The sequence below is a fragment of the Mobula birostris genome, chromosome 21 (genome assembly GCF_030028105.1).
Source record: "Mobula birostris isolate sMobBir1 chromosome 21, sMobBir1.hap1, whole genome shotgun sequence".
NCBI lineage: Eukaryota > Metazoa > Chordata > Chondrichthyes > Myliobatiformes > Myliobatidae > Mobula > Mobula birostris.
In genome coordinates, this window is record NC_092390.1 from 25,916,729 (window position 1) to 25,929,355 (window position 12,627).

A 12,627-nucleotide genomic window follows, 5' to 3' on the forward strand; every position below is an offset into this window, starting at 1 on the left:
AAGGAATGTTTAAATATCTTACAGCTGCTAAAACTGGAAAAAGTTTTTCTGAGTACTGGAAACACACACAGATACCAAAATACTGAGTATCAGCCAAATTCCTGGTCTCTGTAGTAATGTTAGAGTAACATTTATATAATGAATAACACATTAATATAGTGGATGGGAATTTAGCTCGAACTGTGTTCCAATTAAACACGAGATGAAAAAGAAACCCAAATTTATTGCGGTGATACCTGCCTCGCAGACAGCAAAAATACATCTAATGAATAAAAACCAGTGGGATATGAATGACAGCAAAGAATACAGGACTGCGTTTGCAGCTGTGAGTAGGGGCGAACTGGGTGTGCACCTCCAATAACTCAGTTAACAGTCAACAGCACTGCAGCCTGGCATCGACCACAGCATTCATTTGATACTTTTCCCCCCAGTTTGCCCAGCCATCGGACACAATGCTTGTCACTAACTGTTCTTCCCTTTTCAATGTAGGGGAATTAACGGTCTTTTGGAAACAACAATGCTCCACATTCATAATCGGCTGCAATTTAATCAATTTGAGGTCATAAAATAAAAATTATTTTTAGGTGTGAATGTCTTTACACTGAGCAAGGTCTGAACCAGAATGGAAATCTTAAATTCATTGGGATCAGGCCTGACAAGATTAATGAGCCAACATTCTCTCTACTTTTCCATCTATGGAGATTTCTAAAAAGGTCTTTCTTTCCACCGTTTGTAATACAAGCCTATCTTCAAAATAAAAGAATAGCTCACTTTGTTTGCTAGCAAATTAGGTGCCTATGGTTACAACTTCCCTTTTAAATCTCTTTTAACAGTTCAGCTGGGACGCGAAACATTTAATTTTATTTTATTTTTCACAGAGCTCACAAAAACTGGCAATGGGACAAGGGTAAAAATACACTTAGCACAGCTGGCCTGGAGACCTCTGCCAGCTGCAGGAAATCTAGAATTAAATGTTCCTTGTATCTGTAAAGTCATGACTAAGGTAAAATTGGAATCAAAACACTAAGATTTACTTGTTCAGGGCTATCAGTTTTGCGTGGAAATCTGGATGATTCCATTGCTGCTTCTGAGAGCCAGGTCTGTCAGTAAATTAAGAGGGGGAAAAAAAACAGGCAACGGGAAAAGTCACAAAGTACAAACAAACAGAAGGCTCTTGGGATTTTTGACTGCGGGTTAAAAATTCTCCTTGAACCGCTGGTCCTTAAGTGCACAAACTTTGTTTACTGTGAATCCTGAATTTTGTCTTTGTAGTGCACTTGGAATACAATGAAAGCCAATATAAGAGTCATTTCACAAACTGCTTTCCCATATTTAGAAGGTTTGGTTAAAAAAAACAGCTAACTTTCTTCAAATATCAGAGCAAATTAATCAACTAGACCAAAAGGGAGTTTGCCTATGGATATTAATGTGCGTATTACTCTAAGTGGGGGAGGATCTATTTGTGATTCGAAGGTATTCCATGCTATAACTTGAGACACATTCTATGCCTGATCTTTTAAAGATAGGTTTTGTTTAGATTTCCAAGTGAATGTGAACATTATTTCTTTTTCCTTCTGCTAAACATTTTATCTAGGAATTGGAGGAAACAGTCTAAACACTTACTGGCAGGGTTACAATGAAAACAACAGCTGAACTTGTCAATATTCACTTTCTGCCTGTGCCTTTTCTACAGCACTCATTTGAAGGATTCGACATGGTTTTGCAATCCAACTACAGTCAGTTACGAGGAATTATCCTTCAGAGGTGCAATCATTGAGACGAGATTGATTTCAAAGCTGATATTTGCTTGGTACAGACATGGGGTTTTATTTTAGAATGTGGTGATGGAATTTGGAGGGGGGGGGGCGGCAGTGGAATAAACAAAACATCATTTTTTCCGGTTGTGCAGCTAACCATGACAGCAGCTGAACAAACATAATATATGACTTCACATAAATAGCACAAACACTCATTAAATTCTCCATAGTTGTAAACTTTCCCTCTGCCAGCCATTACACCAAGGATGCTGACAGTACACATCATATCATTATTTTCTTTTTTAGCTCCTGCTGAGTATCAAGAACAGAGCTCCTTTTGGTGAAAATTACTGTTCTACTGGTCCTTGCAACTGTTATTTTGTTGTTGCCTGAACTTATTACACAGCAACAGCTGTGTCCTTGTCACCTTGCACTATAATTCTCTTCTTGCATTGACATTTTGTGAATAGCAACAGTAACAGGTTCAGCACATATTACCACAGCTATAAAATTGGATGGAAATGAGTCTTTGCTGGCTGTGAAATCAATCAATTCAAGCTCTTTTTTTAAAAAAAAGCGAGGAAAATAGCTAAGAATCTCAGAGCTAGGAATTGATCGAAGTTATTTCAATACATGTTTTTAATAAGACATTATTGTATGCAAGTCTTAAAAATAAAATCAATTGCCTCACTTTATCTAATATACCAGAGGGAAATAAAATTATAGGAGATAACAGTATTATGCAAAGTGACAAAGATACGTTGCCCAGGTGGAAACAGTTGTTTGGTATAGAGATAAACAGTGATTGCCCATAAATTCAGTGGCATATTTATACATGATCAACAGGGTGCACTTCCAGGCAATATACACTGCACAAAATTTTACTTAACTCCAATTAGTAAACACTGATTTAAGAGCCCCGTTCCAGTTCCTTCCTAACCCTGCAGCATATTCTAATTCTTCCTTATCTACCTGCCCAGTACTGTACCTATTTAAGTGTGTAGAGTCACAAAACACACTAGCACAGAAACAGGCCCTTTCATGCATCTCATCCGTTCTGAACTATTAACCTGCACAGTCCAATCGATCGGCACCCGAACCAGAGCCCTCCATCCCCCCTCCCATCTGTATATACTTATTCAAATTTCTCTTAAATGTTGAAATCGAACCTGCATTCGCTACTTACGCTGGGAGCTTGTCCCTCATTCATGTTCCCCATAAACTTTTCACCTTCCACCCTTAACCAAGGCTGCTATTTCTCGTCTCACTCAACCTCAGTGGAAAAAAACCTGCTTGTGTTTACCCCATCCATACCCTCAATAATTCTCTTTACTTCTATCAGATCTCACTTCATGCTCCTACGTCCCAGGGAGTGAAGTCCAAACAATGTTCTCAGGCTGTGTTGTCTTCAAGTGGCAGGGAGGCCCACAATCTGGGAAAATAATTTTTGTCCATTTATATTTTTGAATTTATCTGTGACTATATTGTGTAGCTGATGGCCTCTGAGTTTGGTCTCTCCCACCTCACCTTTTTGAAGCCAGTCCTTACTAATCTCATTCACTACTTTAAATCCTGCTATTATTTTGCTCCCCTCCCCATCAGAATAGAGAAAAGGTGCTCCAGTCTGTTTCATTTTTGGCACTGCACAAGCTTAACTTGGTTTTATATCAGTAGGCGAGCTATTGTTTTTAGTAAAATTACATGTTAGTGCTGGTCTCCTTTATCCTGCCATCTAATCCCATTATTAACCCTACAATGCACTGCATCATAAAACTCTCACTTCCTGTCAGTGAAATTCAACTCTACAAATTACACATAGGAACGTTAAAAGGTGCAACTTCTAAAACCTACCATGAGGCTACTGATAAGCTCCAAAAAATGTGATTTAAACTTCTCATGAAATCAAGCACTAAATAATAAAAGATAAAGGGCAAGTCTAGGAATCAGAACACTATGCTCTAAGCTGATTGAATTTGGCCCTCCTGTTTTATTATGTCACGTGATCCCTCTCAGTGAATCACTGTCCAGTAATCTGCTCCCAACCACTTGCTGTACGCATAACTGACCCCACAGGACAGCATCGAATAACGCTCCTATTCCCAGGAAAAATGCCTGTTTTCTTCCATATTCTTTCTGAAATTATGGTTTGGCTCAAAATACCACATAAGTCAGGGAAAACAGAGCACATAAAACAGAGAAAAAAGGTCCACTGTGACACACAAGGGAGCAAAGTGGAAATCTGAATATGGCTTTCTATTTTGGACACTGCGACGCTTTCAAATAATTCTAGCTGACAAGCAAATGTTTGCTGGAAAGCACAAGTGCAAGATCCTGAACTCGAGGAAAATGAGTAACTCAGCGTGTTCTTCAACAGCAACGGGACAACCCTTACCACAAAGACTGCCATAAAACCAAGGAGTCCCCCTACTGCCTTGAGAGCGAGCAGGGATGTGCAATAAATGCCAGCTCTGCCAGCAACGTGCTGTGAACTCAAACTAAACACACCAGACTTCAACGCTATACTCAGGCTGAAGAAGAAAAACATAGATTGAGAGAGATTTTTTTAATGTAGCCCAATAGAAACATATCAATATACCGTTTGAATCTATTACCTGCAGCTTTTAGTCATCGTGACCTGATTCTATCAACCTAGACAAAACTGCATTTGCCACTTTAAACTCATGTGTAACTTTCATCTGGAGCAATCACATTTGAATCACAATTGTCTTTCTGCTCCACCTAATCAAAAACAGTTTCGTAAATTTGCAATAAAATTGAAAAATAGCAGGAAAATACCACATGATAAAATATGTATTACTGACAGGAATTCCCAAAGGAATGAACTGTGTAACGTTCCCCGTTTTTAAGTATTCTTGGATTGGGGAAAACTGATCCATCTCTTCAATAAGTGCAGGTACAAAAATGACATAGGAGCAGAAGTAGGCCATTCAGCTCATCAAATCTGTCCTGCTATTCCAGCATGGCTGATTTATTATCCTTCTCAACCCCATTCTCCTGCCTTCTCCCCATAACCTTTGATACCCTGATTAATCAAGAACTTATCAGCCTCCACTTTGAATATACCCTATGTCTTGGCTGCCACAGCCATCCGTGACAATGAATTCCACAGATTCACCATTCTGTAACGAAAGAAATTTTTTCTCTTCTTTGTTCTAAAGGGATGTCCTTTGGTAGAAATGCACAATAGCTCAAATCTATAATATATTCTGCTACTTGATCCCTGCTTTATAAACAATCCATGAATCTACAAAATAAGTTTGGCCTTAGGTGTGATGATGGAACGAAGTCATAAGTTACTAAGCAGAGTTTAGAATGCACTCAAGGACTTAGTCTGAATAACAATACACAAGAGTTTCACACCTTAATAGAAATATAGCACACACCATCAAAAGTGTAGTGGATCAGGTCCAGGATTGATCCAATTCACAAGGACAAATGCTGAGCTCAAAAAAAAATCTTACATCAGTTAGGGGAAAAAAAAGTCAAGATTAGAATATCGCACTACCTTTCTGCTGTACGAATTTGACGACTGTTAAACCTACCTGGACATTGGACACTCAACACCTGCCTTTTGATCTACAGCATGATTAGTGAAGTTATCAACTTTTCAGTAAACAAGAATCGCAGGAAACTTTCCAAAAAAAAAATCTCTTCATCCTTGTACGCTACATAATGCAAACTCAGCCCAATCCTCCCATAACTACAGGCATGCAAAAGCCTACGAGAATAAACGACACACACCACCTGATTTTTTGAGTTTCTTTAAAAAAAAGAGTTGGTACTTTGACAATAAGTAAACTTAAGAGATTTTTCTGTGGTACATTTTTGACTAATTCCTCACAGAGCTATGGTTACTGTAATACGAGCAGAGCTGGGAGGAATGCAATGTTCTGTTTTAAATTAGTCTGAGGAACTGTTTATTGAAGCAACTTGTGTTCATCATTTTGAATTCAGTTCCTACAAAATACCCAAACTGTTGTAGTCAGCAATTCAAATTAATTTCTTGTTAGATCTTTCACTGCAGGTCTGGACTGAAATCCAACAAAATATTTTACGAGATGTAGCTGGCATTTTGCCAGTTACCATCTAATGTGTAAAAAAATCGAGCAGATGACAATGAGTAATTTATTTGCTGTTATTTGTTAACCCTTTGTCAACTTTCCAATTCAGCAGTTTAAAAAAAATATTTTCTTGGAGAAATTATTCAATAAATCACTTAAGAATTAAAATTTATAAACTCAGCAAGTCCCAAAGCCTTTCACTGCTGATGGAATGTATTTGAAACAAGGTCATTGCTGTAATGCAGTGAAAGGCAGTGCCAATTTCTTCATAACAAGGTCCAATAAATAGCAAACACGAGGAAATCTGCAGATGCTGGAATTTCAAGCAACACACATCAAAGTTGCAGGTGAACGAGTCCTGACGAAGGGTCTCGGCCCGAAACGTCCACTGTACCTCTTCCTAGAGATGCTGCCTGGCCTGCTGCGTTCACCAGCAACTTTTACGTGTGTTCCAATAAATAGCTATATGTTAAACGACATTATGATTTTTAAGTTACGGCTGGGTTATGAGAAAAAAAGTTTGTCCTGTATTTTGAATAAGCTCATGCAATCTTTTCTTCGCAGAAGGAAGATTCCACACAAAAAGAGGCATCTCCACACATGATCACCGGCTTGGTGCTAGGCTGGAATGTCAACACAGAGAATGTAATTAATTTCTCGAGCAAGTCTTCAACTCATCATCTTCTAAATTTAATTCAAAAAGGAAGTGCCGCCACACATATAGGTAGGATCTTATCCAAAAAAAACTCAATGAACAAGATTCTGTAGATGTTGAAAATCCAGAGCTCGCGCACAGAAGATGCCAGCAGAGCCCAGCAGGTTACATATCAGCTGTGGAGAGGAAGAAGCAGTCGACATTTCAGGCCACAGCCCTTTATTGTAGTTGTAGTCCTTGGGTCTGCCTGCAACATGGCCAAAGAAACTAGGTTGTATATTCATCAAAATATCTTCAACCTTACAACACAGGTGTTTAAATTACTGCTTCAAACAATATAGTCCATAGTGTTTGAATATTATTTTCTCAACGTTTCAAGTCTGAATGCAGCATCTCCAGAGATGCTGCCTGACCTGCTGAGTTCCACCAGCATTTTTGTGTTACTCAATACTTACCATCTGTCTACAATGGAAATTAATCCACACAAGGTGTGAATTAACAGGTATGAGGGTATAGCTCTGAATTTGCTCAGTGATCAAGTCTTCTTTAGTCTCTTGTTTTAGGAGCACAAGGACTAGGGTAGGCAAGTTAGGCCCTCAAACTTATTTCAATTTTTAGCGAGGTCCTAGCTGATCTGTGACTAAAGGTTAAAGATAAACATTATTTGTCACGAGTATGGCAACTAAACAGAAAAGTCAAAGCATACAGAAAAATGTGTCATTTCATCAAATCGTATCAGGTGGCACCATGGTTACAGTGCTATCATAGCATGCCCACAACTTGGTAACCCTAACTGTACATTAGAATGTGGGAGGAGGTAACCCACACGGTCACCGGGAGAACGTACAAACGCCTTACAGGCAGTGGTGAGAATCAAACCCAGATTAGTGATCACTGGCACCATAACCACTACAATGCCATAATATCCATCAAATTGCTTTCACCCCACATCCCCCCCAATACCCATAGTTAACAAAAATACGTTGGTTGTCCATCGCATCCAACAATGGCAGGGGACTTGTGTGGGAAAGTTTCTAAAGTGCAAAAGCTGATGCACTGGGGCAGCTCCACTCTCTCGACCTTGGAAGTCTTGGTCCGGTGGTACGAGTAATCGTCACAACTGGGGTCTTGGTTTCGTGAATGACCATGACTTCTTCTGTACCCTGTCATACCCTTCGCTCTCCAAGAAGCATTGCAGAACTTCCTTCCTGACCGTTGCATCTCATCAACCCAGTCTGGAGGAGCTGACTCCTGCTTGGACAGACATGTCCCTATCTCACTGGGGTACGAGGCCCGCCTGCTATCCTCATCTGGTTCAGCCCGCCTGTCAAAGTGGTGTAGCAGTGTGTGGCTGCTGTCGCATGCAGACAGCTACTTGGACCCACAGGTGAGAGCTGAGCATCCGATGGGGAGCAAAGGTGAGTGAGGCTGCCCCAGAATGGACAAGACGAACCCCTTCACCAGAAGTGCTACACTCCCTGAACAACTTCAGATTTAACACACCTGAAGACACAATACTCAGTCCTCCCCCACTAACATTTTTCATTTGTTCATTCCGCTTCCTAAAAATGACAAGCGTCCCTGCTCAATAGAATTTTTCCCACAGACAGATACAGGGAACACTGAAGCCAGTATCTTGGGTCTGCATTACTGACTCGTCTCTAACCCTCTTCCTAGCAGCTGTCTGTAACTAAACCCGATTGTTCAGTTACAAGAACAGAAAACTCTGGGCAACAACTGGAACATTCATTTGGTTTCTCTTTCCATAAAATATAGGAAGGATATCATAGTATTCTTTTTTTTAAAAAACACAGACAGTGGTAGGTGTGTAGAACACATTACCAGGGGTGGTGGTAGAGGCAGATACAGTAGATTAGATTAGATTATGAGGACACGCAGTCCTCTTTTATTGTCATTTAGTAATGCATGCATTAAGAAATGATACAATATTCCTCTGGTGTGATATCACGGAAACACAGGACAGACCAAGACTGAAAAACTAACAAAAACCACATAATTATAACATATAGTTACAACAATGCAACAATACCATAACTTGATGAAGAACAGGCCATGGCACAGTAAAAAATTTCAAAGTCTCTCGAAAGTCCCACATCTCACGCAGATGGGAGAAGGAAGAAAACTCTCCCTACCATGCCCAACCACAGTCCGACTCTGAGTCGTCCGAAAACTTTGAGCTCTGATCAGCCCTCTGACACCGAGTACCAAGCACCATCTCTACCGAACGCTTCGACCCCAGCCTCGGTCGCTAGCAGCAGGCAAAACAGAAGATTTTGGGGCCTTCCCTCCAGAGATTCTCAATCGCACAGTAGCAGCGGCAGCGAACCAGGCATTTCAGAAATTTCTCCAGATGTTCCTCTGCTTCTCACGTCTGTCTCCATCAAATCAGAATTGTGCACGGCATCCTACTTACAAATATGATATCACTTCACCGGAGAGCTGCGCGCGCTGCATCGCGCCATCTTCTCCTCCTGCCTTTGTCAGATCAGTGACATTTAAGAAACTCTTAGATAGGCACACGGAGGATAGAAAAATAGATGGCTATGTAGGAATGTAGGAGGGAAGAGTTAAGTTGATCTTAGAGTAGGTTAAAAGGTTGGCACACATCACGGGCTGAAGGGCCTGTATTGTGCTATAGTGGTCTGCATTCTAAATGCTGCCTGACCTATTTCCAGCATTTTTCAGATTTGACCTCAGACTTCCAACATCTGAAGGATTTAGCTTTTCACTGAATGTTCATCACGATGGTGTTATGCTTGACGTCAGCTCGTGTTTCCCAGCTCCATCTTGAGCCATATGCTAGTTTGTCCCACTTCACCAATCTTCACGCAAACACGGGGAAATCTGCAGATGCTGGAAATTCAAGCAACACACACAAAACCCTGGTGGAATGCAGCAGGTCAGGCAGCATCTATAGGAAGAGGTACAGTCGATGTTTCGGGCCAAGACCCTTTGTCCTGCTGCGTTCCACCAGCGTTTTGTGTGTGTTGCTCACCTATCGTCAGCTCACTTCAAGCTGAAATTCTCATTCACATCTTTGCTCATTTACACCCATCTTATGTCAATACGTTACTTGCCAGGCTACCTTTGTTTAGACAAGTCAATGCCACACAAATTTATAAATACAAACAAGCATCAAGTTCTGTTTACTCATCACCCCTGTGCTCGTTGAACTTCAGTCACCTGGTTAACCAAAGCCCAATCTTCAAAGTTCTCATCCTTGTTTTCAAACACGGGGAGTCCTGACGAAGGGTCTCGGCCCGAAATGTCGACTTTACCTCTTCCTAGAGACGCTGCCTGGTCTGCTGCGTTCGCCAGCAACTTTGATGTTTGATCCTTGTTTTCAAGTGCTTGCACATCCCTGACCTTCTCCAGATCTGTAACTTCCTTTAGAGGTATCTTTTTTAATTTTGCCTCCACGTTGCGTAAGCGTGGTGAGTACAGGACTGAGGGTTATATTTACATACACACAGTATACTAAATAAGGCAGATGATCTTGAAGAACAGTTAGTGATTGGCAGGTATGACGCTGTGGGCATCACTGAGTTGGGGTTGAAAAATGATCACAGACGGGTGCTTAACATCCAAGTATACACATCATATCAAAAGGATGGGCAGGTGGACACAAGGTGTGGGGTGGCTTTGTTGATAAAAAAAAAATGCAATCAAGTCCTCGGAACGAGGTGACATCGGATCAGAAGATGTAGAATCCTTGCTGGTAGAGTTAAGAAACTGCAAGGATTTGAGAGTTATATACAGGCCTCTGAAATAGTAGCCAGAATGTGGGATACAAATTACATTAGGAGATAGAAAAGGCATGTAAAAAGGGCGATGTTGTGATAGTTGTCAGGTATTTCAATATGCAGTAGATTAGGATAATTCAGGTTGGTGCTGGATCCCAAAAGAAGGAATTTGTAGAATGCGTACAAGATCGATTTTTTAAAGCAGTTCGTGGTCGACCCCACTAGGGAAAATGCAATTCTGGACTGAGTATAGTGTAATGAACCTAATTTGATAAGGGAGCTTAAGGTAAAGGAACCTTAGGAGGCTATGATCATAATATGATTAGTTTCTCCATTTCAAATTGCAGGGTGAAATCTAGTCAGATGTATCAGTATTACAGCAGGGTGTAGGGAACTACAGAGGAATGACAGAGGAGCTGGCCATGGTTGATCAAAAAAAAACACTAGCAGGGATGATGGAAGAACAGTAATGGCTGGAGTTTTTGAGAGCAATTCAGAGATGTGGGATCCCAAAGCAGCAGCAGCATTCAAAAAGGGTGGATGAGGCAACTGTGGCCGACAAGGGAAATCAAAGACAACGTTAAAGCTGAAGACAGAATATAAAGTATAGCAAAACTAGTGGGAAGCTAGAGGATCAGGAAGCTTTTAAAAACCAAAAAGGCAACTAAAAAAGCAATAGAGTCAGTGGATGTCATTTACTTGGATTTTCAGAAGGCCTTTGACAAGATGCCATACAGGAGGCTGCTTAACAAGATAAGAGCCCATGATGTTACAAGAAAGACCTAGCATAGATAGAAGAATGTTTGACTGACAAGAGGCAAAGGGTGGGAATAAAGGGGCCCTTTTCTAATGACTAATGGTGTTCTACAGGGGTCTTTGTTATGTCCACTATTTTAATACATTATATGTTAATGATCTGGATGACATAAATGATGGCTTTGTAACCAAGTTTGCGGATGATACAAATATAGGTGGAAGGGCAGGTAGTGATGAGGAAGGAGGGAGTCTGCAGAAGGACTTGGACAAGTTAGGAGAATGGGAAAAGAAATGGCAAATAGGGAAGTGTATGGTCAGGGATTTTAGTACCAGGAATAAAAGATGCAGACTAATTTCTAAATGGGGAGCACAGTCAAAATTTGGAGGTGCAAGGAGACGTGGGAGTCCTAGTGCAGGTTAACTTGCAGATTGAGTTGAGAGTAGGAAGGCATATTCAATGTTTACATTCTTTTCAAGAGGACTAGAATATAAAATCTCTGCATACAAGGCATCAGTCAGAACATATTTGGAGTATTGGATGCAATTCTGAGTTCAATATCTAAGAAAGGGTGTGCTGGCATTGGTGAGGGTCCAGAGGAGGTTTATGAGAATTATCCCAGGGATGAAAGGGTTAACATATGAGGAGCACTTGATGGCTCTAGGCCTGTAATTGCCAGAGTTTAGATGAATAGGAGGAAATCTCATTGAAACGTACCAAATACTGAAAGGGCTAAATACAGTGGATGTGCAGAGGATGTTCCCCATATAGAGGGGATTCTAGGACCAGAGGACACAGCCTCGGAGTAGAAGGTTGTCCCTCTGGAACACAGACAAGGAGAATGGAGTTGAGAGGGAAAATAAATCAGCAATGATCAAATGGTGGAGCATGCTTGTAGGGCCAAATGGTCTAATTCTGCTATGTCTTATGGTCTTAAAATACAATGTTTATTATTTTAAGTCCAAACTCCTAACCCCACAGTTTCCATAGTCTGGCCAACTCAGATCGTACAGGTATATTAATGAACATTTTTTTCTTAATTATTTAATACTGCAACCAATACCTTCGATCTTTGCTTCACAATCCTTGCATAGACAAACAAAGCTGTTCAGAAATACTGTAAATAGTTGTGGTCCCACCTGGATTCTCATGAGGTACCACGTAGCTCAATAACTGACACCACCTAGCCTCAAGTATGCCAGTACGACATCTCTTTTGGGGGAGAAAGGTAATTAGTGTGCCCCATTCTTTCATTTAATACATTAACATGGAAAAGTGATGAGACAAATCAATCTAACTAACCCTCTATTGTTAACCAGCTTTCCTTTCCTGGCTTTGTTAGGCTTGGATTATTTCCAAGTATCTACTGGCTGGCTGGCAAGGTGCACTTATTATCCATCTTTAACTGGCCTTGAAAAAGTGACAGCTTACAAACAGGTAGTTTGATAGGGTGGCCCACATTCTTCTACATATTTTTTAAAGTTCCTTTCATATATTACTAGAGTACATGTGTGCTTTACTATAACATTTCAAATTGCATATTGATAAAGGTCATCTTAGTCTCTTGAGGTAGGCTCCATTTTACTATGAGTCAATTCTGCAATACACTGCAAAT

General features: G+C 40.6%; 1 protein-coding gene across 2 annotated transcripts in view; it reads right to left on the reverse strand.

Annotated features, from left to right (window-relative positions):
- The window catches only part of arid5b (AT-rich interaction domain 5B), a 145,698-nt gene that overhangs the window by 20,958 nt on the left and 112,113 nt on the right, over positions 1-12,627 (reverse strand). The window lies entirely within an intron of this gene.